Source organism: Marmota flaviventris, chromosome 10 (genome assembly GCF_047511675.1).
Source record: "Marmota flaviventris isolate mMarFla1 chromosome 10, mMarFla1.hap1, whole genome shotgun sequence".
Classification (NCBI taxonomy): Eukaryota; Metazoa; Chordata; class Mammalia; order Rodentia; family Sciuridae; genus Marmota; species Marmota flaviventris.
Window position 1 is genome coordinate 15,622,651 of NC_092507.1, and position 24,155 is coordinate 15,646,805.

General features: G+C 51.6%; 1 protein-coding gene across 2 annotated transcripts in view; it reads left to right on the forward strand.

Annotated features, from left to right (window-relative positions):
- Positions 1 to 512: 512 nt before the first annotated feature.
- Positions 513 to 24,155, forward strand: part of Alpl (alkaline phosphatase, biomineralization associated) — a 53,158-nt gene continuing 29,515 nt past the window's right edge. Inside the window, exon 1 of one of the 2 annotated variants that reach the window (XM_027937340.2) lies at positions 513 to 617. The gene's annotated coding sequence lies outside the window, so the exon portion shown is untranslated. Of the gene's footprint in view, positions 618 to 1,960; positions 1,999 to 24,155 lie in introns of those variants that run through there. The other variant, XM_071618695.1, reaches the window with a different exon arrangement.

Consider the following 24,155-nt stretch of genomic DNA (forward strand, 5'->3'; position numbering starts at 1 on the left):
CTTCCTGTGGCCATAGCCCAAGGCAGGGCAAGAGAGAAGGAGAGGAAAAGTCTGGAGAGGGGAGAGCAGAGTCAGAGACAAACGTGGACAGAGATGGAGACACAGACGAGGACAGCCAGATGGGCAGACAGAGACAGACGCTCAGAGAAAGGCGCAGACAAGACAGAGGCGAGAGACAAAGACACCCACCAAGGGACCAAAGATAAAGACCAGCGGAGCGGCGCGCACGGGCGGGGATCAGAGTCCAGCTCGCCGAGAGGGAGCGAGGACTGGGCCGGAGCAACCTGCAGGCAGAGGGACAGCCGGACACACGGACACACGGCGCGAGACCGCGGGGCTGGGACACCCCTCTGGCCCCTAGCCCGCGCGTCGGGCGGAGAGTCGGCCGCCGGCAGGGGGCGCCCTGGCTGCGCTGTGCGACCCGCCGCGGGCGCCGGGTGGGGGGCGGGGCGGGCGGAGAGGGCTGCGGGAGCGCGGGCCCCGGGTCGCCTTTATAAGCCGGCGGGGGAGGCGGCCCGGGCAGCGACGCGCTCCCGCCACTCCGCGACCTCGGCCCCAGCTCGCCGACCCCACTCCACTTGCGCCAGGACGGAGCCTCCCCCACGAGTTGTGCGCAGGTAGGGACTCGCTGCCCCCGGCTCCCGGGACTCCCGCCCAGGTAGTCGGTCCATGCACCCTCCGCTGGCCCCCGGCGGCGGCGACGTTGAAGACCAATGGCAGAGCAGGAGCCTGTGCGCCCCCACACCGCTCGCGGCAGCCCATTCGGGACCCCAGGCTACTTGTCCCGCTCCCGCCCTTGCGTGCAGCGGAGACGTGGCGCCCGCGGAGCCTGCGAGCTAAGGGGACCGCGATCGGGACCGCCGGGCAGTCCCGGGGTCTCCGGCCTCCCGGGCTGCTCCCTAGGACCTCACGCTAGGCACCTGCCCCGGTGTCCCCTCCACCCCCATCCCGGGATTGTTGTCCTCCCAGGCCCTCATCTAGCAACCTCCAGGTCCCTGCACCGCCAGGCGAGCGAACTGCTCCGTCCCGGGGAATTCTAAAGTAGTTTGGGCCGGAACTGGGAAGGAGGCGCTCAGATCTGGGGCTGGAGGGAGAGGGGAGACCGCGTGTTGGTGTCTTGGGGATGGGGGTGGCACCGCATCCACCGGCAAAGTTCTGGAGCCCGCCAAGCCCAAGGAGCCGCGCCGCTCTGCGCAGCGGCAGGTGAGGCGCAATGTGCCGGCTGGCGCCCCTCTGGGGCTCGGGTCTCTGTAAGAAAGGGTTAACGGCGTGGTCACAGTGGAAGGGCGGGAGGCTGAGAAAAACCTCGTCCTTCTCCCACTTTGTCACTTACGACTCTTTTACTCTTTCAACACATAATGGGGCCAGGGGAGGGGCATTTACAAAGGCCTCCGGGTGTGGGGGGACCCTGGAGACTGAAAGAGAGAGAGCGATTCTTAGATTCTCAGGCTGCAAAGGGCCTTTGGGCCTTTGGAAATTCTCAGAGACCCCTCAGGTAGACCCAGCTTCTCAGGGAGTCGGGGGCTGACTCCTCACACCGGCAAACGTAACAAATGTTGATTGGATGTGGCTCCAACACCTGGCAGGCAGCATCTTGATTCACAAAGGGGGGAAACTGAGGCTTAGATAATTTAAGCAAGTGGGAGGATCAGGATTTGAATCCTCCCTCCAAACCCTGAAGCTGGAGCCTCCTATCCCCCAGTGTCCACAAGAGGAGGGTCTGAGCCTGGTTCCCTGCAGGCCCTGCCTGGGTTCAGCCCTGCCTCCCTCCCTCCTGCAGACCTGCCCCCAGATTTACAGTCCTCCCACCCTCCTGCTCATCTTGTCCCTCCAACCCCTTTTTTCTCCCTCAACTGAAGGTTTCTGAATTTCTGAGCAACAAGAATCCCTGGACACAACTCCCCAACATCCCACTAGTGGAGGGAAGACTGGGCTGGGCTGGTCCCTATTGGTGCCTCCATCTGTCAAAAGGGTGACACACCTCTCTACAGGACTACGGTGAGCCAAACTGAGGCCAGAAAAGGAAAATGATGTCTTCGATCCACACATATGTCTAAGGACGTCAGCTTTGTACCAGGTTCTGTTCTAGGTGCTGGCAGTACTGCAGGAAAAGAAGCAGAAAGAAAGCCCCCCCCCCCGCGCCACCCTTCATGGGGTAGATGTTGGCATCAGCAAACTTTTTTCAGGCTCTGAAAACTGAGCGTCAACATGGACCTTGTAGAATTGAACAAGTCACAAGGAAGGATACTAAGATGCAATATCAGTTGCAAAATCAATCTGCAAACATTTGACCCTCACTGTTAGAGATGGCAGCCTAGCTGTGTGACTGGGGACAGGTTCTTCCCTCTCTGTGCTTCTGTCTCCTTGAGCTGCAGAGACCAGTAGTAGCTACTGGCGGTGAGGTCTCTGTGTGATTAAAGCTTGCTGTGTTTAGCTGGTGCCTGTGCTTTAAAAAAAAAAAAAAAAAATCAGCTGTCACCAGCTCCAATCTCAGCAGAAAATGCAGCAGTGAGATTGTGTGCAGGGTTATGTCACTGCTTCTGATTGCTGGATTCCGTCTCTCGCCTTTGCCCTGGCCCTTGCCCTGGCCATCCCCTGCTCAGTGGGGTGGCTTGCTGCCCTCCCTGTTCACACTCACAGGCCACCTCCTACCTTCCCAGACACAGCTGGGCTGGGAGCCCTGAGCACCAGGCTGGAACACACAGGAGCTGGTGTCTCCTGTGCCCCCTGCCCTCACAAGGCTTCTCATGCCTCACTGTGTCCCGGCTCAGGACCAGATCTGCCCTGTTGTGTCCTGTGACTTGTGTCTCCAACATTCTCTGCAAATTAGATGGGATCCTCAGGTTTCATGTGAAGAAATACCTTGGAGAGGGGAAGCCATTTGCTCCAAGGACATGCAGGGGCTTCCTGGGGAACTGGAGTGTGCAAATCTAGGAAGTCTCGGGATCTCCCTGTTGTACCATCTCCAGGCACGAAGCTTCTTATTCTAGGGGACAGGATCCAGAGGCAGAGCTTGGGGTTCTCACCTTGAAATTGGTCCAACTGGGTTTATTAATAAAAAAACCCGGAGCTCCCAGGGAGAACACTGTGGGGAGTGCGAGCGAGCTAGGCTGAGAACCAGCACTCAGAGACCTCCACGTGGCCACAGGAATGCTGACTCAGCTTCCAGCACGCCCCGTCCTCCTCGTCATTGGCAGACCAGGGCTGGGCTGTGTGGTATGGGTTTTTTTTTTTTTTAATTCTTGTTTTTCTGTTTTTCTTCCAGAGATGTCCTAACTTTTAGAGTACAGTTGGGGGCAGTAGAGTGGAGGTTCATTCCCAGCACTGCTGTGTGACCCCTGACAAATCACTCTCTCTCTCAGAGCCTCAGTTTCCTCATCTGTAATATGGATTAATAATATGTGTCCTGCAGGGTGGCTGCGAGCGGCCAGTGAGATCATAAATGGTCTCCCAACATTGGGCTTCACCCCGTGTTGATTATTTTTGACAAGTTAATGTTCCCTGTGGGGCAGTTTCCTCAGTCCAGAGGGCCAGAGTGAAGTCCCTGCTTAGGGTACAAAGGCTGACATGGCAGAGAAAATGCCAGTTTAAGGGTCAACATCCTGGTTTCCAGTCCCCTGCTGTGTGACTTGGGGCAGGTCACTAGGCCTCTCTGAGCCTCCACTTCGAGTAGGCCCTCAACATCATTATATGATGCTTGGTGTTCAAGGAACATTCAAGAATACTCTCCATATTTTTCTGCCTTCCCGTACCACTCCCCAACATTTTGTAATTGCTCCCAGAAAAACTCCATGTTTAAAGTTTTCCATGCTTAACTTCTCAGCCTCACTGTGGCATGAAATCAATTGTTTGCATTTAATTTGACTTCTCGGATGAAGGGGTAACATTTGAGATGAGGGTAGGGGTGGGGAAGGAGATGAGGAAGAAGTTAAACCAGATGTGTTTGTGTTTAACTGTAGGACGGTGGTTAAACTGTGTTACCACCGTGCTTTCTGAATTCCAGTAACCAGGCCTCAGGTTTCACTAAAAATTGTAGTGTTCTTCACTGGCTGGGCTGGACTCTCCTTCCCTTTATTATTATTATTACTATTTTATATTCATCTGAGGCCGCAGAGTACTGGCGGGAGGGAGAGAAGACCTCATAGATGCTTCAAATTTTAGAGCTGGCTTCAGAAACTGGCGCTATCAACTGGCATCTTCCCGACCAAGGAGACTGAGGCCCGGAGAGCAGAGGGACCTGGCCAGGGGCACCCAGCAGCCTAGGGTCGGGTGGATCAGAAGTCCAATCTCCTGGATACACGCTCCATGACCTTCCATAGCAGACCATCTCTTGAATTTGGAGTGTCTCATTTGCACGTGCTTAGTATGTTGGTTTTTTGAAAAGAAAGAAATGTTTAAGGCAGGATGCAGATGAACAGGTTGGTAGAAAAAGATCTTCAGCTCAGGAGAGCAGAGTTTAAATCCTTGAGCTTCTAATACACTACTGTGTGACCTTGAGCCAGTCACTTTCCCTCTCTGGGCCTCAGTTTCCTCATCTGTAAACCAAGATATCTAAAGAGCTGGAGGGTGAAGATGGGTTTGAGTCCATCGGGCCTCAAATACTTATGGCCTACTGTGTGAGAGGTTATGGTAGGTCAGTCACAAACTGCCCTCCCCAGGCCACCAGGGTGGGAGACTGTTGACTTCTATGGTGCTTTTAAAACTTCAATTTAGTTCCTGGTGTTGTTAAACAGGCAGTTTCATTTTACATAAAACCATGGGTTTCTGGCTTCTCTTGAAAGATCAGAAGATGTGGCCGTTTCGGGCTCTGTCCCTGCCTGACCACAATGGCCAGAGCTGAGCGGCAGCTGCTCTGTTGTGTGCACTCTGCCGCAGTCCCCGCTGCCCCCTGTCCCTCCTGCCTCCTGACAGTCCCTGCGGCCCTCTGAGCCTGCACGCTCCTAGCCATGGAGAGGGGCTTGAATCTCATTAGAATGACGGTCCGAGGCCTGAGCCACTGCCCGGGGGCTCGGGGTGGGAACGTGGGAGGACACAGGACACCAGCCCCGCTTCTGTGGCCTGGCAGCATCTCTGAAAGATGGCAGCTGGTGGGGGGCGGGGGTAGCTTTCCTTCTGCTTTGGTGGCCCCAGCAGGAGTCTGTGGCTCTAGAGGTCTGGAGGTGACAGGACTGTCAATGCTCAAAGCTGAGCCCATCAGGGTGGGAGCCCTGGAGCCTCTATCTAAAGGTTGCACAGCCCCCTCGGGGAAGGGGCTGCCTTGACCTCTGACACCACCCCCCACCCCACCCCCAGACCCGTGCTCCCCACAGACCCGCACACTGGTGTGCCTCCATGTCACAGACGGGACACACGGTCTCACACTCTGTCCCATGGCTCTGTGCCGAGGCCTGAGATAACAGGTGGGCACCCCGGGGTCACAGTGTGCATCTCAGGATGGCCTCGTGGGAGCTGGAGGACAGACAGCAGGACAGGCCTGAAGCCGGGTGGTTAAGTACGGGAGTTCTGGAGGGAGGCTCTGCACTGGGGGGCATGAGATGAACAGGGGAGCCTCAGTGTGGTGGCAGGTCTCCTGATTCTCTTGCTGTGTGTGGCAAGGGGCATTTCGAGTGACACTGGGTCCCAGGAGTGATACCGACCCCCACTCTCTGCTGTTCTGCACTCGGGAAGGTGGAGCCCTCAGTACAACTTACTCTCCCAGAGCTGGGCACTGTGCCGCACACCAGTAATCCCAGCCACTCGGGAGGCCGAGGCAGGAGGATCACGAGTTCAAAGCCAGCCTCAGCAGATTAGCAAGGCTCTTGGCAACTCAGCGAGACCCAGCCTCTAAATAAATTAAGTGAAAAGGGGCAGGCAGTGTTGCTCAATGGTTAAGCACCCCTGGTTCAAACCCCGGTGCCAAAAAAGAAAGAAAAGAAAAAATTCCTCTCCCGGGTGCCTCTGTTAGCTGCGCTGGCCCAGGGAAGGGAGGAGAGGGGAGCTGGGAGGTTGTTTTTGGAGAACCAGACCTCGAGGCCCTGTAGTGGAGCCCAAGCCCCGAGCCGCCCGCGCCACCCCCTGCCCTCCACGGTGGCTCGTTCTGAGATGCTTCCTGCTCAGGTGGTGGGTTCGTGACTCGGTGAATGAACTTCACCTGGCCGGATCTGCACACGGCAGGACAGAGCTGGGCCCACATTTTATGGGCTTTAGATGACCGTGTAAGTGGCCAAGGCACATTGCATTTATTTGGAGACCGACCTTTATAAGAATCCACCTGTTGACTTTTTGTGTGTGTGTGTGCCACGCTGACGTGGACCTGGGGCCTGCGTGCCAGGCACGCGCTCCTCCACTGACCACGCCCCCATCCCTGGGCCCTAACCAATGCCCTGGCCTCTGTGCCCCTCGCCTTGTCCTAGCCGCGCAGGCTGGGCCGCTGCAGCTCCGCGCCGGGTGGGCACTTGGGCCCCCAGGTAGAGTCACCGAGCTGGCCCGGGCTTGGTGTTGCTGAGCTTGTCCCCTTGTTTCTCCACCTGAACCCCCTGTGCCCGGCCTGCCTCTCAGCACACAGCAGTTAATCACATGCTCCTGGGCCACCAGCCACCAGCGTCCTCTGAGTCCCCTCCTCCACTGCCCCGTTTCTCCGGCTCATTAAGTGTCCCTCCCAATGAAAGTCCATGTCTCCAGCCGCGGAGGTTGGATGCCTGCGTGGGGCACAGGCCCTCGCCTGGAGCCCTGGGTTTGGTCCCCGTCTGCCCGGCGGGTGCCGGAATCCCAGAGGAAGATCCAGAGGAGGACACCGCGGCCCCAGCTCCCGGGGAGCGGGAGTCCTGGCCATCGCCACCCACTGAGCTGCGCCCCCCACCTTGTGAGTGACATCAGTGCTCTTCCTAGAAGAGTCAGTTCCCTTTGGTTTCGAAATAATCTGATTCAGGAATTCGCCTGTCCTCTCAGGGAGCCTGTCGAGGTATCCAAGAAATCGGTTCCCCTACAGCTTGTTCGCGCCATCACCTCATCCGAGTAATTTTGGTAAAAACACTGTTTTTCTTTGATTGTTGTTTTCCCCCTTGATTTGTCCTTATAGTTAACATTTAAGGGATTACTCCGTGCCAGAAACTGAGCTAATTACTTTGAATGACGGTATTGTGTTTAACCTGTTATCCTCTCCATTTGACAAAGGAGAAAACAGAAGCTCAGAGAAGTTGAGTAACTTCTCGAGGTCACACAGATGGAATGTGGAGGTGAGACCCTGATATAGGTCTCCTGCCCACCTGCCCAGGCAGATTAGCATCTGAATTCAACTTTCTACCTTTGGATACAATTCCTCTGGAGACTTTGCTGTATGCATTCTACATCATCTGTCTCTGTGGTTTGTGACCAGGGGGTGGAGGCCTCAGAGGGAGAGGATCAAGCACAGGCGCTGGTTGGGCAGCAGGGCAGCAGCATCTGAGTCTCAGCCTGGACACCCCCCTCCTTTTCCAGAAGGCAGTGACCATCTCAGAGAAAGGTGTCCTTAGATCCCCAGAGGAGCCCAGGTTTCAATCCCAGCCCCACCATCTCAAGCTGTGTGGCCTTGGGCAAGTCCCCTGCCCCCCTTTTGGGTATCCTGCCAGACAGCCCTCATTCAGATGAAGCAAGGGCTTCAGACTCTTCTAGTTCATGGATGATAAATAGCCGGAATGCATAGTGCCACGCCCCTGCCCCACACCCACGTCAGACATCACTAATCCACCACTGCACACTCTCTCTCCCCCCCTCCAAAGTCCTTTGAAATATGGTGTGCTCCTCCAGGCTAGCCACTAATTAGAACTGGCCCGCAGGGTGAAAGGACATCCAGAACCAGAGGAGACTTGGTGAGTGTGTGGAGGAGGAGGGGCCAGGCCCGGGTGGCACTCAGCTCAGTGATATGGTGCTCCTCGGTCTTCTTTCCCTTGCCTGGAAAGTAGGAGGGACCCTGCGCTGGACTGTGCCAGAGCTCGCCTCTGCCCTGGGGTGGGAACCTCTGGTGGGTGCGCAGCTGGGCTCTTATTCAGGTGGAGACTGCTTTCTGGGTCTGGTCACTGCGCAGGTGAAAGGAAGAGGGACAGAAAGGGGCTGGTTTCGGGTCCTCTTGGAAAAGGTTAGACTCCCTCTTCCCCCACGGTTCATAACAATGTTGGTGGTGGAATAATAATGGCAATAAGAGCGGCCCGCGTTCAGGGCGTATTTGTTAGGCACCGGACCCTCTGCTAGCTTGTACATTCGCGCCCCAGTCCTCCTAGAAGCCCAGGGCTTCCAATGATTCAAGTGCATTGCCTGAGCTCCCCAGTGGTACGTGGTGGCACATCTGTCCAGCTCCAAGCCAGGCCCTGCTCGCCTCCAAGGGCCAGTGTGGAGGACAGCCAGACTGTACATTTGCTGTCTATCAGTCGCCGTTATCATTTCTCACTTGTGATGGTGACGTTCCTGTGCCTGTGGAAAGTGCCCTCCCACTGGCAGGACATTTTGCTCTACTGCGGGGCTATACCCCAGCCCAAAGCTTCCCGATCTCTATGGGGGCAGCACCGCAAGCAGCACCTCTGTTTTACAAGTTAGAAAATTGAAGTTCAGAGAGGGAGGGTGGCCGGCCCTGGACCACACAGCAAGCAGCTGTCCTGCCTGTTCCCTGAGCCTTGCTGAGAAGATCGCCAAGGGGAGCCCGGGTGGGGGTGGGACTGTTGACTCCACTGAGGCCATGTTGGGCCTGCCCTGTGTCCTGGAGGGTCCATGCGACCCTCGACAAGGCACTCTCAACACTCCCGACCTCGGTTTTCAGGTTCCTGTTACACGTTCAGTTTTCAGAGCCGTGTCTTGGTCATAAACTCACCGAATCCTTAACACACCCTGATGAAGTGTTGCCTTCACTTTCCAAAAGGGGAAACTGAGGCTCCCAGAGGCAAGGCTACTTGCCTAAGGGTGTCCCTCCAGCCCCTCTCATCTCTGCCTTGGTACCTGCAGTGTCCCACCCCCTGCCTGTGTGACCACTTGGCATCATGGCTGTTTTTTCTAGATCTTGCTGGGAAGTCTTGAGCCATGTGAACGTCCACATGCTGTCTAGCTCAGGCCTCGGGAGGCCGGTTCCGGTGTTTAACAGGGTGATGTGTAGCTTTTTTTTTTTTTTTTTTTGGTACCAGGGATTGAACCCAGGGGCACCTAACCACGGAGCCACATCCCCAGCCCCTTTTTATATTTTATTTTGACACAGGGGCTTGCTGGGTTGTTTAGGGCCTTGCTGAGTTGCTGAGGCTGGCTTTGAACTTGTGATCCTCCTGCCTCAGCCTCCAGAGTTGCTGGGATTACGGGCGTGCACCACCATGCCTGGCTGTCCCCCAGGTTTGATGCCTGGGCTGTGCCCTGGCCACCCACCCTTCCTAGCCTCCCTGGTGTCTTCCCCTCTCCACCAGTGATACCAGCTCTTCAATGGCTATTAGTGTTTGGCAGCAGGACAAGCCAGCTTCCTGGGTGACAGGCTTCCGTTGGCAGCTCTGCCTTTTGTCTCCCAAGTGCCATCTCTGGCTATTCTTTTTGTCCATTTTGTTCTCAGAGGAACCCCCCTCCCCCAGTCCCAGACAACTTTATTTCCTAATGAGAATAGTTATAGCTGTCATTTGCGAAATCCTTACGTGTCATGTTCTTTGGTGCAAAAGCAGGCACAGCATACGCATTTGTTGAGTGACGCTGGCAGAGAGTAACATGTCACAGGGACTAAGAGTTGTTTGACCTCAGTTTCCTCATGCGTCAAATCCTGCCTCCACCAGGCAGAGGAGTCCCTGATACATATATCAATACATATTTGTTTTAAATATCACACATATTTAGACTTCGGTTCCTGGCAGTTGAATCTCTGAGAGGTAAATACTTGTCCCCCAGGGCACAGTCTGTAACAAGTGCAAATATTTCAACACCTTTCGGGACACTTGGGTTTCAAGTAGCCCACTTCAGAAGCTGCTCCCCACCGTCCTGTTCGCGTCACACAGCCCTGCCCCGCACCTGAGGGTCAGAACGCACAGCAGACGAGTCAGTTGGTCAGGTTGCTCGGGCTCTGACACATCTCTGAGAATATAGCGTGCCCGTCCAGCTTCGAGCGCATGGTGGGTCTTGTGACCGTCATCTGCGGAGCAGGCAGCGATTGAGCCGTGCGTAGGAGCCAGCAGGAGGGAGACCTGGCCGGCAGCTAGAGCCAGCTAGCTGGAGCCTTCGGAGAAGGAAGGACAGTGGCCCTGAGTGACTGTAGCAGTCACGGCCCACAGGCGTTAGCTACGGTCACTCCCTGACCCTCACCTCAGGAGGTAGGTGCCCTTGTCATTGTTCTTGCTCATGATGGGGAACCAGGCTCAGCAATGTGCTCATTTGCCCAGGAGATGGTTCATCGCCCACTGATGGGTCCGTGTGCACCTGGGCCGCTGGGCTGTGGCGCCTGGCCATGCTACCACTTCCCAAAAGGACCTCTGGAGCTCCCGGCTGGGCGGTTTCCTGCTCCTCCCTGGGCCGGTCCTTGGCAGGCAGGCTGGTGTGAGTGCGCATGGGGGCACCGTGCATCTGTGGGGTGCAGGTTAGTCTCCCCATCTCCTCCCGGGGCCTCCTCCGGATCTCAGACACCTTGATGCTGGGCCCAGACAGTTTCCAGGAAGGGAAGCCGCCTGTCGCCTACCCAGCCCAGGGCGTGTGTCCACTCAAATCCATGGCATTGTTCGAGGCCCACAGCCCTGGGGACCACCTCCCTTCCAAGGTCAGGAAGGTCTGCCAGGGAGACTGTGATCTGGGTCATACAGAGGCGGAGACAAGGCTCAGCGGGGCCGCCCAGGGTCCCAGGCCAGTGGGCAGTGGCTCTGGGATTTGAGACCAGAATCTTGGCGTTTCCTTCCTGCCTCCCAGCTCGGCTCTGAGCAGGCTCTGGTTGAGAGGATACGTCTGCCTTGGGGGAGTCTTGTCCAGAGGTCCAGGCCTGCTCCTCCTTAAGCCTTAATCTGTTTGCTAATAGTGGTAGGAATTCACATTTACTAGAGCCCCATGGTCAGTGTGGCCAGCTAAGTTGGTGCTCTATGTCCGTTCTCATGTGGTTCTTTGAACCACCCCAAAGGGTGGGTACTGGAATCTGTTTTTTTTTTTTTCCTTTTCTTTTTTGGTACCAGAGATTGAACCCAGGGACACTTAATCACTGAGTCACATCCACAGCGTCCCCCTCCCCCCATTTTTTGGAGACAGAGTCTCACTAAGCTGCTTAGGGCCTTACTAAATTACTGAAGCTGGCCTCAAACTTGTGATCCTCCTACCTCAGCCTCCCGAGTGGCTGGAATTACTGGCGTGTTCCACCATGGGCAACCTGGATTCCCTGCTTTTTCAGGCAGAGAAGAGACACACAGAGGAAGGGAAGGGACACCGTCCCAGGTCATGTAGCTAGCTCACAAGAGGTTAACCCAGAATGGAACCAGGGCAGCCTGCTTCCAGAGTCTGGGCCCATAATCACTTAATAAATGTTAGATAAATCTCTGCAGGCCAGATGTACAAACTCTTCTTGAACTGTTGTTTCTTCCAGAGCCAGACCTGTGTGTGTTTGTCAGGGGTGGGGGGACGGCAGGAGTCCAGCAAATAGCAGGAGTGGGCTGCGTGACACTCCAGGGGAGGACGCTCCAGGGGAGTCTCTGAGTTTTTCTGTCCCGTGTGATTCCTGGGGGGAGGGCGGGTGGGGAGCGAGGTGGGGGCACCACAGGGCAGTCCTGGAGACTGTCTCCAGGACCAGGTCAGGGGGAGGCCAGAGCAATTAGCCTGGCCAAGGCTACAGCTAACTCAGAAGCCTCGGTGGGGAATCAGGCCCAGCCCCAGTCCAGAGCTCTGGCCTCGCGCCTGACCCTCCTGTGTGTCTATCGCAGGCTTCCAGAGTCTTCCTGGGGTGGGGAGCCTCCCGCTGATGGCTCGGTCGAGAACTTGGCTCTGCGATTCCTCCTTCCTTACCCAGCTCGGCCGGCGGCCCGCGTTCCCTCCTGGAGGAAGCGTCCTTTCCTCTGGTAGCTGCCTGATTTGAATCATCGAGTGTTTCCCGGTGGCCCTGGGCCAAGCGGAGCTCTGCTGTGCAGGCCTCTGGCTTGGAGGAGGGCCCGCCAGCCTCCTGGTCCTGTGACACCCTCCCGCTGCCAAGGGCGGGCTGCGGGGAACAGGCCCGTCTCTGGGGCTCTGTGGGACCCGGCCCTGGGTGGCTCCTGTGACAGAGGATGGCCGTGGGCTTTGTCCCCTCACTGCCTGGAGTGGCTCCCCCATCCCAGGAAGTCCCTGCCGGTGGCCTTTCTTGGCAGCTTGCCCGGGTGCCAGCATCTTGGCACCGACGAGGGTGGAGAACGGAGGGAACGGTCCGGAGAGGGAAGGAGGGGTGGGTGCAGGGGACCTTGGCTCATTCCTTAGCACAGGTCTCTGGCCAGGTGCTGGAAGCACAGGGTTTCTGGTCAGGGAGGGCCCCCGACCCCACAGAACCCACAGCAGGAAGGAAAGCTGGGGGGGCCGCCGGCCTCCACCACGGGCACCCCAAAGGCTCTCCCCCGGAGGGGACGTTCACCCTCTTTCCCCCCAACACAGCCTTCTTGAGCCTCGTGGGGAGGCAGGTGTGGCGCAGACACGGGGAGGCAGCAGTGAGCACCCCGAGGTCCTGGATCCCTGGGAAAGACAGAGAGGGGGTGGCGAGGTTTGTTTCAGGCAGTGCTGGGTGCTGGGGAGAAGACGAGGTGCCAGAGATTGAACCCAGGGACACTTAATCACTGAGGGGGGCCTGGCAGGGGCCGGGCTCCTTCTCGTGGCCTGGGCAGGGACCCTGCGGAGGTGGCCTTGGAGCCGGAGATGGAGAAGGAGGGAGCCAAGCAAAGATCAGAGATGAGTGTCCCCGGTAGGGGACAGTACAGTACAAAACCCTGGGGGTCAGGAGGAGGCACCGGTCAAGGGCAGGGCCTGGCTGATGTCAGAAAGGTGGGTAGGACCCCTGGCCAAGCCCGAGCAGGGCCTGTCAGAGGGAGGGCTGGCACCTCCCATTTGTTGAATGGGCCCTAAGAACAGTTTGTGCCAGCATGGCCGCGGGGACCTGCCACTCCCACCCACTCCAGGTAGAGAGGGGCTGTTTGGCTTAGTATGTTACTTATTTTGATTAACATTTCTGATTGGCATGAGTGTCACATATAGAGAAATCTATGCATCTACTGGGGGCTTCTCATTCTCGCCTTTTTTGATCAGTGTCCTTTAAATTTTTGTCCCTTATTAGTATTGATAAGAGATATAGAAAGACACATATTGTCTATATGGGGCTTCTCATTCCCTTTGCCTTTTTTGATTAGTATTTAAGGTCATTTGTATAATATATATATATATATATATATATATATATATATATATATATATATATATACACACACAAAATATATACCAGCGTTATGAAAGGGTATTTTCGGTCCCACATAACCTCCTGGAACGTGTTTTTTTCACTCAGTCTCATGTTTCTGAGACTTAATCCATATTATTGCACATATCTGTAATTTATTTTTAAATTTTTAAAATTCTTTTTTGTTGGTGCACGGTAATTATGCAGAATGGTGAGTTTCTTTGTGGCACATTCATGCATGCATAGAAATATAATTTGTCCGGGCATGCGATGCACACTTTACTGTAATGCCAGCAACTCGGGAGGCTGAGGCAGGAGAATTGCAAGTTCAAGGCCAGCCTCAGCAACTTAGGCCCTGCCTCAAAATTAAAAAATAAAAAGGGACTGTGGATATAGCTCAGTGGTGCACCCCTGGGTTCAGTTTCCAGCACTCAAAAAGCAAAAATAAAAACCCCCACAATGTAATTTGATGGATTTTACTGCCCAGTACTTCCTCTGCCCTTCCCCTTCCGTCCCCCTGACCCTCTTCCTCTGCCCTGCTAGTCTCCCTTCTAATTTCATGGGCCCCCCTCGACAACTGACCTATTTTTTCTTTTAGCTTCCACACATGAGAGAAAACATACAACCTTTTTTTTTTTTTTTTTTTTTCTGAGTCTCACTTATTTTGCTCAAAGTCATGGTCTCCGGTTCCATCCATTTCCCTGCAAATGACAATTTCATTTCTTGGCTGAGTAAAGCTCCGCTGTGTACACAGACATCATTTTCCTCATTCATTCATCTGTTGACAGACACTTGGGCTGATTCCATCACTTGGCTATTGCGAATCGTGCTGCAATAGATATGGATGTGCATCTATCTCAGAAATATGCTAATTCTTTGGCAAGAGCGGTGTAGCTGGATCATAAGGGAGATCTATTTTTAGCTTTTTGAGGAACCTCCTTGCTGATTTCCATAGCAGTCTACTCATTTACATTCCCACCGACAGTTATCTAAATGAGTTCCCCTTTCCCCGCGTCCTCGCCAGCATTTATTGTTATTTGGATTCTTGATGCTTGCCATTCTAACTGGAACGGCCTGGGACCTCAGGATAGCTTTGATTTGCATCCCCCACTGGCTAAAGATGTTGAAATTTTTCCCCCTAATCCTTGGTCTTTTGCACTTCTTTCTTTGAGAAGTGTCTGTTCAGTTCCCTTACCGATTAGGGTTGTTTTGTAATGTTGAATTTCCGCTTGTTGAAGAGGCTGTCTTTTCTCCAATGTATGGCATTTTTTGACACCTTTGTCAAGAATCAGATGACTATAATTGTGCAGATTTTTCTGTGTCTTCTGTTCCATTGGTCCGTGTGTCTGGTTTTTTTGCCAGTGCCATATAGCTTTAGTGACTATAGCTCTTTAATCTAATTTGAAATTGGATATCATGATGCCTCTAGCATTGCTCTCTTTGCTCATTGATTTGGCTATTCTGGGTCTTTTGTTTCTCCATATAAAATCTAAGATTTTATTTTTAGTTCTGTGAAGAATGTCATTGGTATTATAGTGTGGGGGTTGCATTGAATCTGTAGATGGCTTTTGGTAATATGGCTGTTTTAACTATTGATTCTGCCTATCCATGAACATGGGAGATCTTACCATCTTCTAGTGTCTTCTTCAATTTCTTTCTTGAGCATCCTATAGTTTTCATTGTAGAAGTCTTTCACCTCTTTGGTTGGGTTTATGTAATTCATTTCTTTATCACTATATAATATTCCACTGGAATATTATATTCCACACTCATTTTTTTTTTCAGTGCTGGGAACAGAACCCAAAGTTTTGTGCATGCTAGGCAAGTGCTCTACCACTGATTTCCACCTCCAGCCTCCATTTACTAATTATCTCATTGGTTGCATTGGTTTCCAGATTTTTGGCAGTGTGGAAAAGGTGCTTACAAATATCCCTGATCACACTTCCTCATGCATGGCCATAGGAATTTTCTCCTAATACATACCTGGGAGTGGAACTGTTGGATCATAGGATATGTGAAAGTTTGTTCAGTGTTCCAAGATAAGACCAAATTGTTTTCCAGAATGATTGTACCAGTGTGCACTTCTACCAGGAATGTACAAGACATCCTATTTCTCTGTACCTTCTACAACACACGTGTTGTCAGGCTTCTTACATATTTCCAATCAAACGAGTGCAGTGATTTCTCACTGTAGACATGAGGTGCGACTCCCTGGTTACCTCTGGGGGTGAACGGGTGTGGATGAGTGTGTGTGAGCCCTCTTTTAAAATGCATTTCTGCCCATTTTTCTGTTTGTCCTTTTTTTTTTTTCTTTTCTCAAGTCCGTTGCTTATTGCTTGGTAATAGTTCTTTACATTCCTGAGACATTATGTTTTGGGTAAGCTAAAAATCTAAAATTTAATGTAGTCTCATTTAGCAACTTTTTATTTAATAATCAATGCTTTCCAAGTCTTATTTAAGAAAGTTTGCTTACTCCAAGGTCAGAGACCCTTTCACCCGTAGTTCCCAGTAAACATTTTAATGTTTTGTTTTTCACATTTAAGACCTTGATCCATGCATTGTTGATTTTTGTGTATGGTATAAGGTAGGGATCCAATTTGATTTTTTTCCATCTATATATCCATTTTTTTTATTTTTGGTGAGGGGAGGTACCAAAGATTGAACTCAGGGGCACTCAACCACTGAGCCACACACCCCCAGCCTTATTTTGTATTTTATTTAGAGAAAGGATCTCACTGAGTTGCTTAGCGCCTTGCTTTTGCTGAGGCTGGCTTTGAATTTGAGGTCTTCCTGCCTCAGCCTCCCATGTGGCTGGGATTATAGGCATGAGCCACCGTGCCTGGCCCATTTTTCTTTTGTTTTCCAAATATATAAAAATGTAATTGACTTTATTTTGAGTTTATCAAGCTAATTTTCTAAACTATTTCCAAATATTTGTAGACTCTAGGCAATCAGTTGCAACTAATGATCACTTCCATTTTAAAATAAATCTTTATTCTTTTTTATATATTTTTTTATTTATAGGTGGACCCAATCCCTTTTTATTTTATTATTATTATTTTCTTAATGTGGTGCTGAGGATCAAATCCAGTGCTTCACGCATGCTAGGCGAGCGCTCTACCTCTGAGCCACAACCTCAGCCCTAAATCTTTATTCTTTTAACCTTTTTTCTTTTTGCACTGTGTAGGACTGCCAGTACAATGGCAAATGAACATGGTGGGACTAAGTATTTTTGCCTTATTTCATTTTAGAGGAAATATCCTAACGTTCCCCCCTTTAGGATGTGGTGGAGATTTTCCAGGTTAAGGAGGCTCTCTTTTATTCATAACTTAATGAGAGCTTTTTTAAAAAAATTAAAAATTTGTATGTAAATATATCAAATGCTTTTAAAAAGCATCTCGAGGTGTTTCATTTTTCTGTTTTTATCTGTTAGTTTGGTTAATTACATAATAGACTTTCTATTATGTAATTACGTAATTATGTAATGCACCCTGTGCATTCCTATCATCCACACTTATTTGGTTTGTTCTGATGACATTTTGTCCAGAATGGTTACATCAGTTTGTACTCTTCTGGCTTTGGGATCCCATTTATAATGGCCTCATAGAATTAGATGGTAAATTTTTTTTTTTGTATACTGTCCTTTGCAAAAGTTTGGATAAAACTGATATAATGTGTTTCCTGAAGTTTGATAGAATTTCCTTGTAAAATCACTTTAGCTTGTTTTCTTTGTGGAAAGATTTTGTAACTACTGTTTCAATCTCTTTATTCAGGTTCTTTATGTCTTCTTGAGTCAGTTTTGGTAAGTTATATTTTTAGAAATGTATTCATTTAATCTTTATAATTTATTAGCATAAGGTTGTTTATTTTCGATAATAATGTGTCTCCTCTGTCACTTTTAATATTGCCACAGATTTATTGACCTTTTCATATAATTTTAATACCTTTATTTAATTTATTTATTTTTATGTGGTGCTGAGGATTGAACCCAGGGCCTGGCACATGCTAAGTGAGCGCTCTACCACTGAGCCCCAGCCTCAGCCCTATTGATCTTTTTAAAGATACCAACTTGTGGCTTTGATCTTCTCAATTGAATCATTTTTCACTCTGCTTTTTGATTTCTGCTCTTTATAATCTGCTACTTTCTTTGCAGTCTTACACAATTTTTGATATGTAGTGTTTTTATTATCATTCAGTTCTAAGCAATTTAAAATTTCTACTATGACCTCTTTTTGATCCATAAGTTACTTAGGGTGTTTGTCATTTCTAAGAATATGTGTAATTATTTGCCCTTTGTAAAACTTAACTCTAAGGCTCTGGTCACAGAATGTGGACTATATGGAAACCTATTATTTGAAATATGCGGCTTGCTTTACGGCCTGGTATGTGCTCCATATTTAAAATGTTTGAGTGTTCCTGTAAAGAATATGTGTTTATGTACATTTCTATTTCAATTTCTCCTGCTTTTTTGGCTTCACTTTGAGATTTTATTACTTTCAGAAAAGTGTGACTTTTCCCTACAAAGTTAATATCTATTTTCTCCTACCATTGGAGATCCTCCTCCTTTCCCCACTGTGCCCTCAAGCCCCACGACACCACAGCAGATTTGTCCAGTTGTTTTAGTTCTGAGTTATTAAAGGAAGGTCCAGCATTTGCTTTCCTTGTTCTTTGAGCTATCCTCTTCACTACTGGGGAGAAGCACAGAAAACAGCGTTAGGAAAACATGTGCTCATGTTTATTATTCAGGCCCAAAACTTGTTTGAAAAAAAAAAAAAACCCAAAGCCTAAACTAAACTTCACTCAGTCTGCAGATATCTTTAGTACCAGCTGTGGATTTTGTTGCTATACAGTTCAATAGTGGCTATATACTTAAATAGTTCCTATTTTTAAAAGTTTGTGTGTTTGTGGGCGTAGTTGTAGTTTTGTACAAACCTGAGCCCTTGAATGGTGCGACTGTCTTTCACCGTTTGGATGACAGTTTAGCTGGCTATAAAATTCTCACTTCAAAATTGTTTTCCCTTAGGAATTTTGGTCAATTCAATTTGATACTTATTCCTTTTGTAAGTGATGGGTTTTGTTCTAGACTCTTAGAACGTTGTCTTTTGGTCGTCACTAGAATACGTCTAAGTGGTTTTTATTTATCTACTTATTTGTCCTGCCTGGTATATTTTGTTCCTGCCCAGACCAAGATGTCGCATCCTTCTTTAGTCCTAAGGTCACCTTCACTAGTCCTCAAACAGCTCCTGTCTCTTTTTGTCTTCCCAAGGGGCCACCTATGTTCTCAGAGTTGGCGCTTACACTAGTCTCTTTCTTTCTGGTTTTGGTTGAGATGTAATTTTGCACAGTAAAATGCCCAGATCTGATGTGTCCAATTCAATGCATTTTGACAAAAGTCAGTTACCTTGTAGCTAAGACTCTGAAACAGGATTTTTTTTTTTTTCCAGGAAGCAGGGCTTTATTCTGCAATATGGAGGGAACATGCTTGGCCCACCTGCCCCCCACATAAATCGTTACCACTCAGGACCTGGCCAGCAATGTGCCTTGCAGACCCCTTGCAGGGTTCTAAAGACAAAACCAGAGCCCCAAAATTCTTTCTTCCCTCAAACACACCCATATCACTATTTGCAGAATTCACTTTTATACTGGTGTCAAAAATTATACTAAAAATTTTTCACTACACTAACTTTATTAAAATGTTTCCCTCTTAAGTTTCTTTGCTAAATATTACTTCACTGTCCTGGTGACTTCTGCTGCTTATTCTCTTGGTGTCCACTGTCCTTCTCCTTCTGTAGGTCTTCTGCACATCTCTTGGCCCCTCGAGCGACTCTCTGCTCAGACTCTGTCCAGTCGAGGCTGGGCGCTGGCCTTCCGGACCTCAGACACCTGAAGTCTGAGTTTGCGGTTGCGCCTTTCTCTTCCTGGTTCCTCGTGGGGACGCTTTCCTCCCTGGCCCCCTCTCCGTGTGCGAGGTGGGCCATCTGACTCCCCGGGCTCGCGCGCTCTTTCCCTGACTTCGCCCTGGACGCGGCTCTCCTCTCCGTCTCCTGCGGGGTTTTCATGCCCAGGGAGAGGGCCGATCTCCTGAGCCCTTGATCATGAATAAGGGTCGAGAGATCTTAATAAACAGAATTGAACTGGGGAAGAACATGACCCTCCAGGGGAGCTGGGAAAAGGGGCCCAGAGGAGACCCCGGGCCTGCAGTGAGGGAAGTCGCTGCGCAGCAGGTGCCAAAGTAAACCCGCGGAGAAGAGCCGGCGGGGATCACCGTGTCTGCCGAAAGATGAGGAGACCGCAACGAAACAAGATTCTAAAGGTCATTTCCACCTCCAGCGAGCTCCCTCGTGCCTCCTTCCAGTCAGTTCTGCCTCCTGATGGCGACCACCGTGTGGCTTCCTCTGGCCATGGACCCGACTGACCTCGAGTTTCCTCTGAATGGCGTCATGTGGCAGCACTCTTGGGGCCCAGATTCTTCCATTCATCATGTTTCTTTTTTAAAACTCTGTCCTAGGGAGCAGGGCTCCCTTGCACATGCTCTGCCCTCTGCCCAGCTTCCCATGTCTCTGAGTTCCCAAGTCTCTGAATGCCACCTCGGCTTGTCGCATCGGTAGCCCAAGCCTCTGTATGGCCGAGTCCTGTTCCACAGCTCAGTGTTCCATTATCTATTGCGGACACTTAAACTTTCCAGTTTGGAGTATTACAAGCACAAAACCTGTGAACATTTATATGCAAATCTTTTTTTTTTCCTTTTGTGCATCTATCTGTTCTCCACCACCCTGAAAGTCCCTCCGTCTCCCAGGGAGCGTCTGGTGGCATTGTGCTGGAGGGTCACTCTGGGGTTGACTTGGGAGGAAGGGTGTGGAAGCCACCGACTTCCTCACGGTTTTCAGAGCAAGGTGTGCCCGCCCCACCCCACGGCCAGCCGAGCACGGGTGACTTCCGCATAAAAGCCGCAGCTGGATTAGCATGCTCTGTAGCCAACAGTTCTAGAGCAGGTCACCTGGACCTTCACTGTAACGAACTACTTAATCATTTTGTGGTGTTGGGGATGGAACTCAGGGCCTTGAACGTGGTGGGCAAGAGCCCTGCCACGGGGTGACACCTCCAGCCCAAACCTAGAATGTTACGTGAACATCAGGAGCATGCTAAAGAAAGGCGCACATCAGAGAGCAGGATGAGAGTGTTTCAGAGACAAGAAGTGCGTGGAAATGGGCGGTGATAGAGCCAGCCTTCCCCAGACCCTGCATGTTCCTGTCTGCAGCCCTGCGAGTCCCCAGGCCCCTGTCTAATCTCCCAACACTGCAGCCTGGTGGAAGGCAACCTTGGAGGAGGGGGACCTGGGGGTGACAATCTTTCTCCAAAAGAACCTCTGGGTCTTCACATGGGCTCTTCTCACTGTGCCTTCCCTACACTTCTGCTGAGAAACTTCCAGCACATTCGGAAGTCTCCTTCTCGGATGGCACCTCGAGGCCAAGGTGACACTCAGTGGTGGCATAGGGCTCTGGAGTCAGAACCCCCCCACACCAATGCTTGTCCTGATTCTCCAGCTAACCTGCTGTGTGACTGGGGCCAGGTCATGTGACCTCCCTGGCCCTCAGGTTCCTCCTGGAGTGGGGGTGGGGTGGTGATGAGAACACTGGGCTAGATTATCCCCAGAGTCTCCTTCAACTTGATGAGCTGGTGCCACACAGCTCATCAAGCGCAGGCTCAGGAATGGGGCTGCCCCGCACCCCTCCTGGGTCAGCTCTTGCTGCTGCATGTCGCTGAGCAGTTATTTCAACTCCCAAACTTCTACTGACTTCCCCTGGCAGAAAGGTCAAGAATTGGAACTTTGGAATTGCACAGTTTTGAATTCGTGATCCAGCTCTGTTGCATGGCTGCTGTGTGACCTTAGACAAGTCATTTAACCTCTTTGTGCTTTTTTTTTTTTTCTTGCTAAATGAGAATGGTATTAAGTACCTTCAGGGACTGCAGTGGTGCTGTCCCAGTGAGAACACAGTCTTCTCCATTCAGTGCAATGAATTCCTCCCCCCCCCGCCCCCCCATACTAGGTGCTCCACTATGGAGCGACTTCCTGGTCCTTCTTATTTTTCATCTGGAGACAGGTCCTTGATGGCCTTGACTTTTCAATTCTCTTGCCTCAGTTGGGTATTGGAGGAGTGTGGCTGGGACTAGGGAGCCAGCCAATGCACCCCGCCGCAGCCCAGCAAATTCTGACACTAAGTGCTCTCTAGATACATCCTGTCAAATTGTATCTTTTACCCGCTTCTCTCCTCTCATCTGATCTGCAAGGTGGGATGACTCACCCAGATGTGCAGATAAGGAACCTGAAGCTCCAGACAAAGTCACTTTCAAAGCTACAGGGCCAGAATGTCACCCCAGGTCCCCCTCCTCCAAGGCTGTCCTTCCACCAGGCTTCAGTGTTGGGAGATTAGACGGGGGGGACCAATCTTGCCCACCAAGTTCAAGGCCCTGGGGACTCGCAGGGCTGCAGACAGGAGAGCCCGGAGAAGCCCCCACCCGGGCGTGTTCCAGCTGTCTACCTTGGCCTCGTGCAAGGTGGCTTTTCTAGGTCTCATGCAAACGTGGATTAAGTGAGGGACACAGTGGAATGAGGGGACAGATCCAGGGTGTGCGGGACAATTTGGGACTCAGGGGACCTGGAATGGAGAGCTAAAGGGGTCCAGGGACAGGGAGGAGGAGGCCTGGATGCACCAGCCAGCAGAGACTGCACGAGTCCAGGGCTTAAGCCTGGGGTCTCGCGGGTGGGCCTCGCCACCAGCTCCCCTCCCCCGCCACGTCCGGGCCTGGGCTTCACCTCTTGGAGCCTCAGTTTCCTCATCTGCAAAGGGGCTGCTGCTACCGCTGGGACAAGTGGGGGGAGGGCACCGGGTGGCCAGGCAGCCCTGGGCGAGGATCCCAGGGGTGCGGCTAGCTCGATGGACACGCAGGGACTTGAGAGTGAACCTTGAAGCCTCAGTTTCCTTCCCCGGGATTTAGACATCTGTCTCTTAGCTGCCTGGGATACTGCGAAGGCAACAATGAGATCATTCTTTGGTGAGACGTTCTTGACTTCTCTAAAACTGCAAATGCCTCTGTCCCCCTCCTCCCTGCCGCCTCTCTCCCTGGTACCTGCTGCCGCCTGGTGTCCCCTGGATCTGGCTTATCTCCTTGTTTGTTCACCCCACCAGCAGGGACTCACCCCACCCCCAAGGATTAAGTGCAGTTCCAGGCAGGTAGGGTGTGGCTGGAGGAGGAGGGTCACGGGCGTGACTTTGGGCCCGTGTTTTGTCCCTGGTGAGCCTGGTGAGCACAGCCCACTCCACTTCCCGGTTGCCACGTCCTGAGTTGCTTCCCTCTGCCAGACCCCCCTCTGAGAGGGTCACCTCAGGCCCAGAGAATCGGAGCTGGCCGTCTGCGGACTGACACCCGGAACCGCGAGCCCCAAATGACCTTCTCCCCTGCTTTGTTCTCATCCGGTCTTTGGTGACACAGATGCGACACTAAGATAGAGGCTTCCCCTTTTCCCTTACCTTTTGGATCCAACCCCACCCCCTGCTCCTGTGTGGAACAAACTGTCTCAACAAATGACAGTCCAGCCCCATCGCAGCCACCACAATGGCTGGGAGAGAAAGAGCCGGGCGCAGAGCCAGCAGATCCTGTGCCTGGCCTGGCCCTGCCCGCGGGCCGGGCAGAGGGACCTTGCCAAGTCACCTCACCTCGCTGCCCTTCCGTTTCCTCTAAAGCAAGAGTATACAGTGGTGTCCCCCTTCAGTGACCTCCTAGAGCTGTTATATAAAGCTCAGTAGAAATGTGAATCGGGACCCATGTTCCTACACAGGCCTCGAAGGCAGAGCTGGGACCTGCAGCCCCCAGCATGGGACCAGGCACAGGAGAGACACAGAGGACTAGACCGATGATGACCTTATGGAAGGAGGGGCCAAGATCTGCTCATGGAGCAGAGCTGCTAGGCAAATCCCACCCTGGGATCTCCACAGTGGCAAATTTCACCCAGGATTCCCCTATAATTCTATAAATGCCAAGTAGAAAAGTGCTGGTATTGAGCTGCGATCTTCTTTTATCACATACTGGAACCTTCTCAACCCGCCTTTGGTTTGTTTGCCAGAGTTTTCTTTTGGTAGAAGCAGTTGACTGAGTATGAAAGACTTCGTGTGGTGATTTACAATGTAAAGGGCTTAGAAAACCTAGTGGAACTGACCTCTGAGCTCAGAGACTATGTTCCTAGTAACAGAAAAGCCAAGGCAAACAGTAAGGGGAATTAATTGTTACCAGAATGTTCAGATGTGAGCTTCAGGCATGGCTGCATCCAGGAACCCAAGTAATATCATGAAAAACAGACTCTGCATCTCTCTATTGTGCCTTCTGAAAACTCTCATGACACAGCCATCCAGGTGGAGAAGTGTCTTCCAGCTGTGCCAGTTAGGGCCCTCCTGCACGTAGGGGCGGAAATAATCCCACGCAAACCAGGCCAAAGAGGGAAGGGCCGCTTCTCAGGAACACTGTGGTATTGCTAGGAAAGGAAATGGATTTTGAGTGGCCCAAAATGATAGCAGGTATCCTGCAGGCCTCAGAGGGGAAGCGGGGGAGAGCATCAAACTTCAAAGTTTGCTGAGTTCCTTCCCTTGTGTTATGGGTTACATGTGAGGTGACCACCCAAGTTCATGTGGGTGACAATATGAGAACATTCAGAGGTAAAATGATCGGGTTATGAGAGCCTCAACCCAATCAGGGAATTAATCCCCTGATGGCAGCTGAGGGCAGGTAGGGCGTGGCTAGAGGAGGTGGGCAT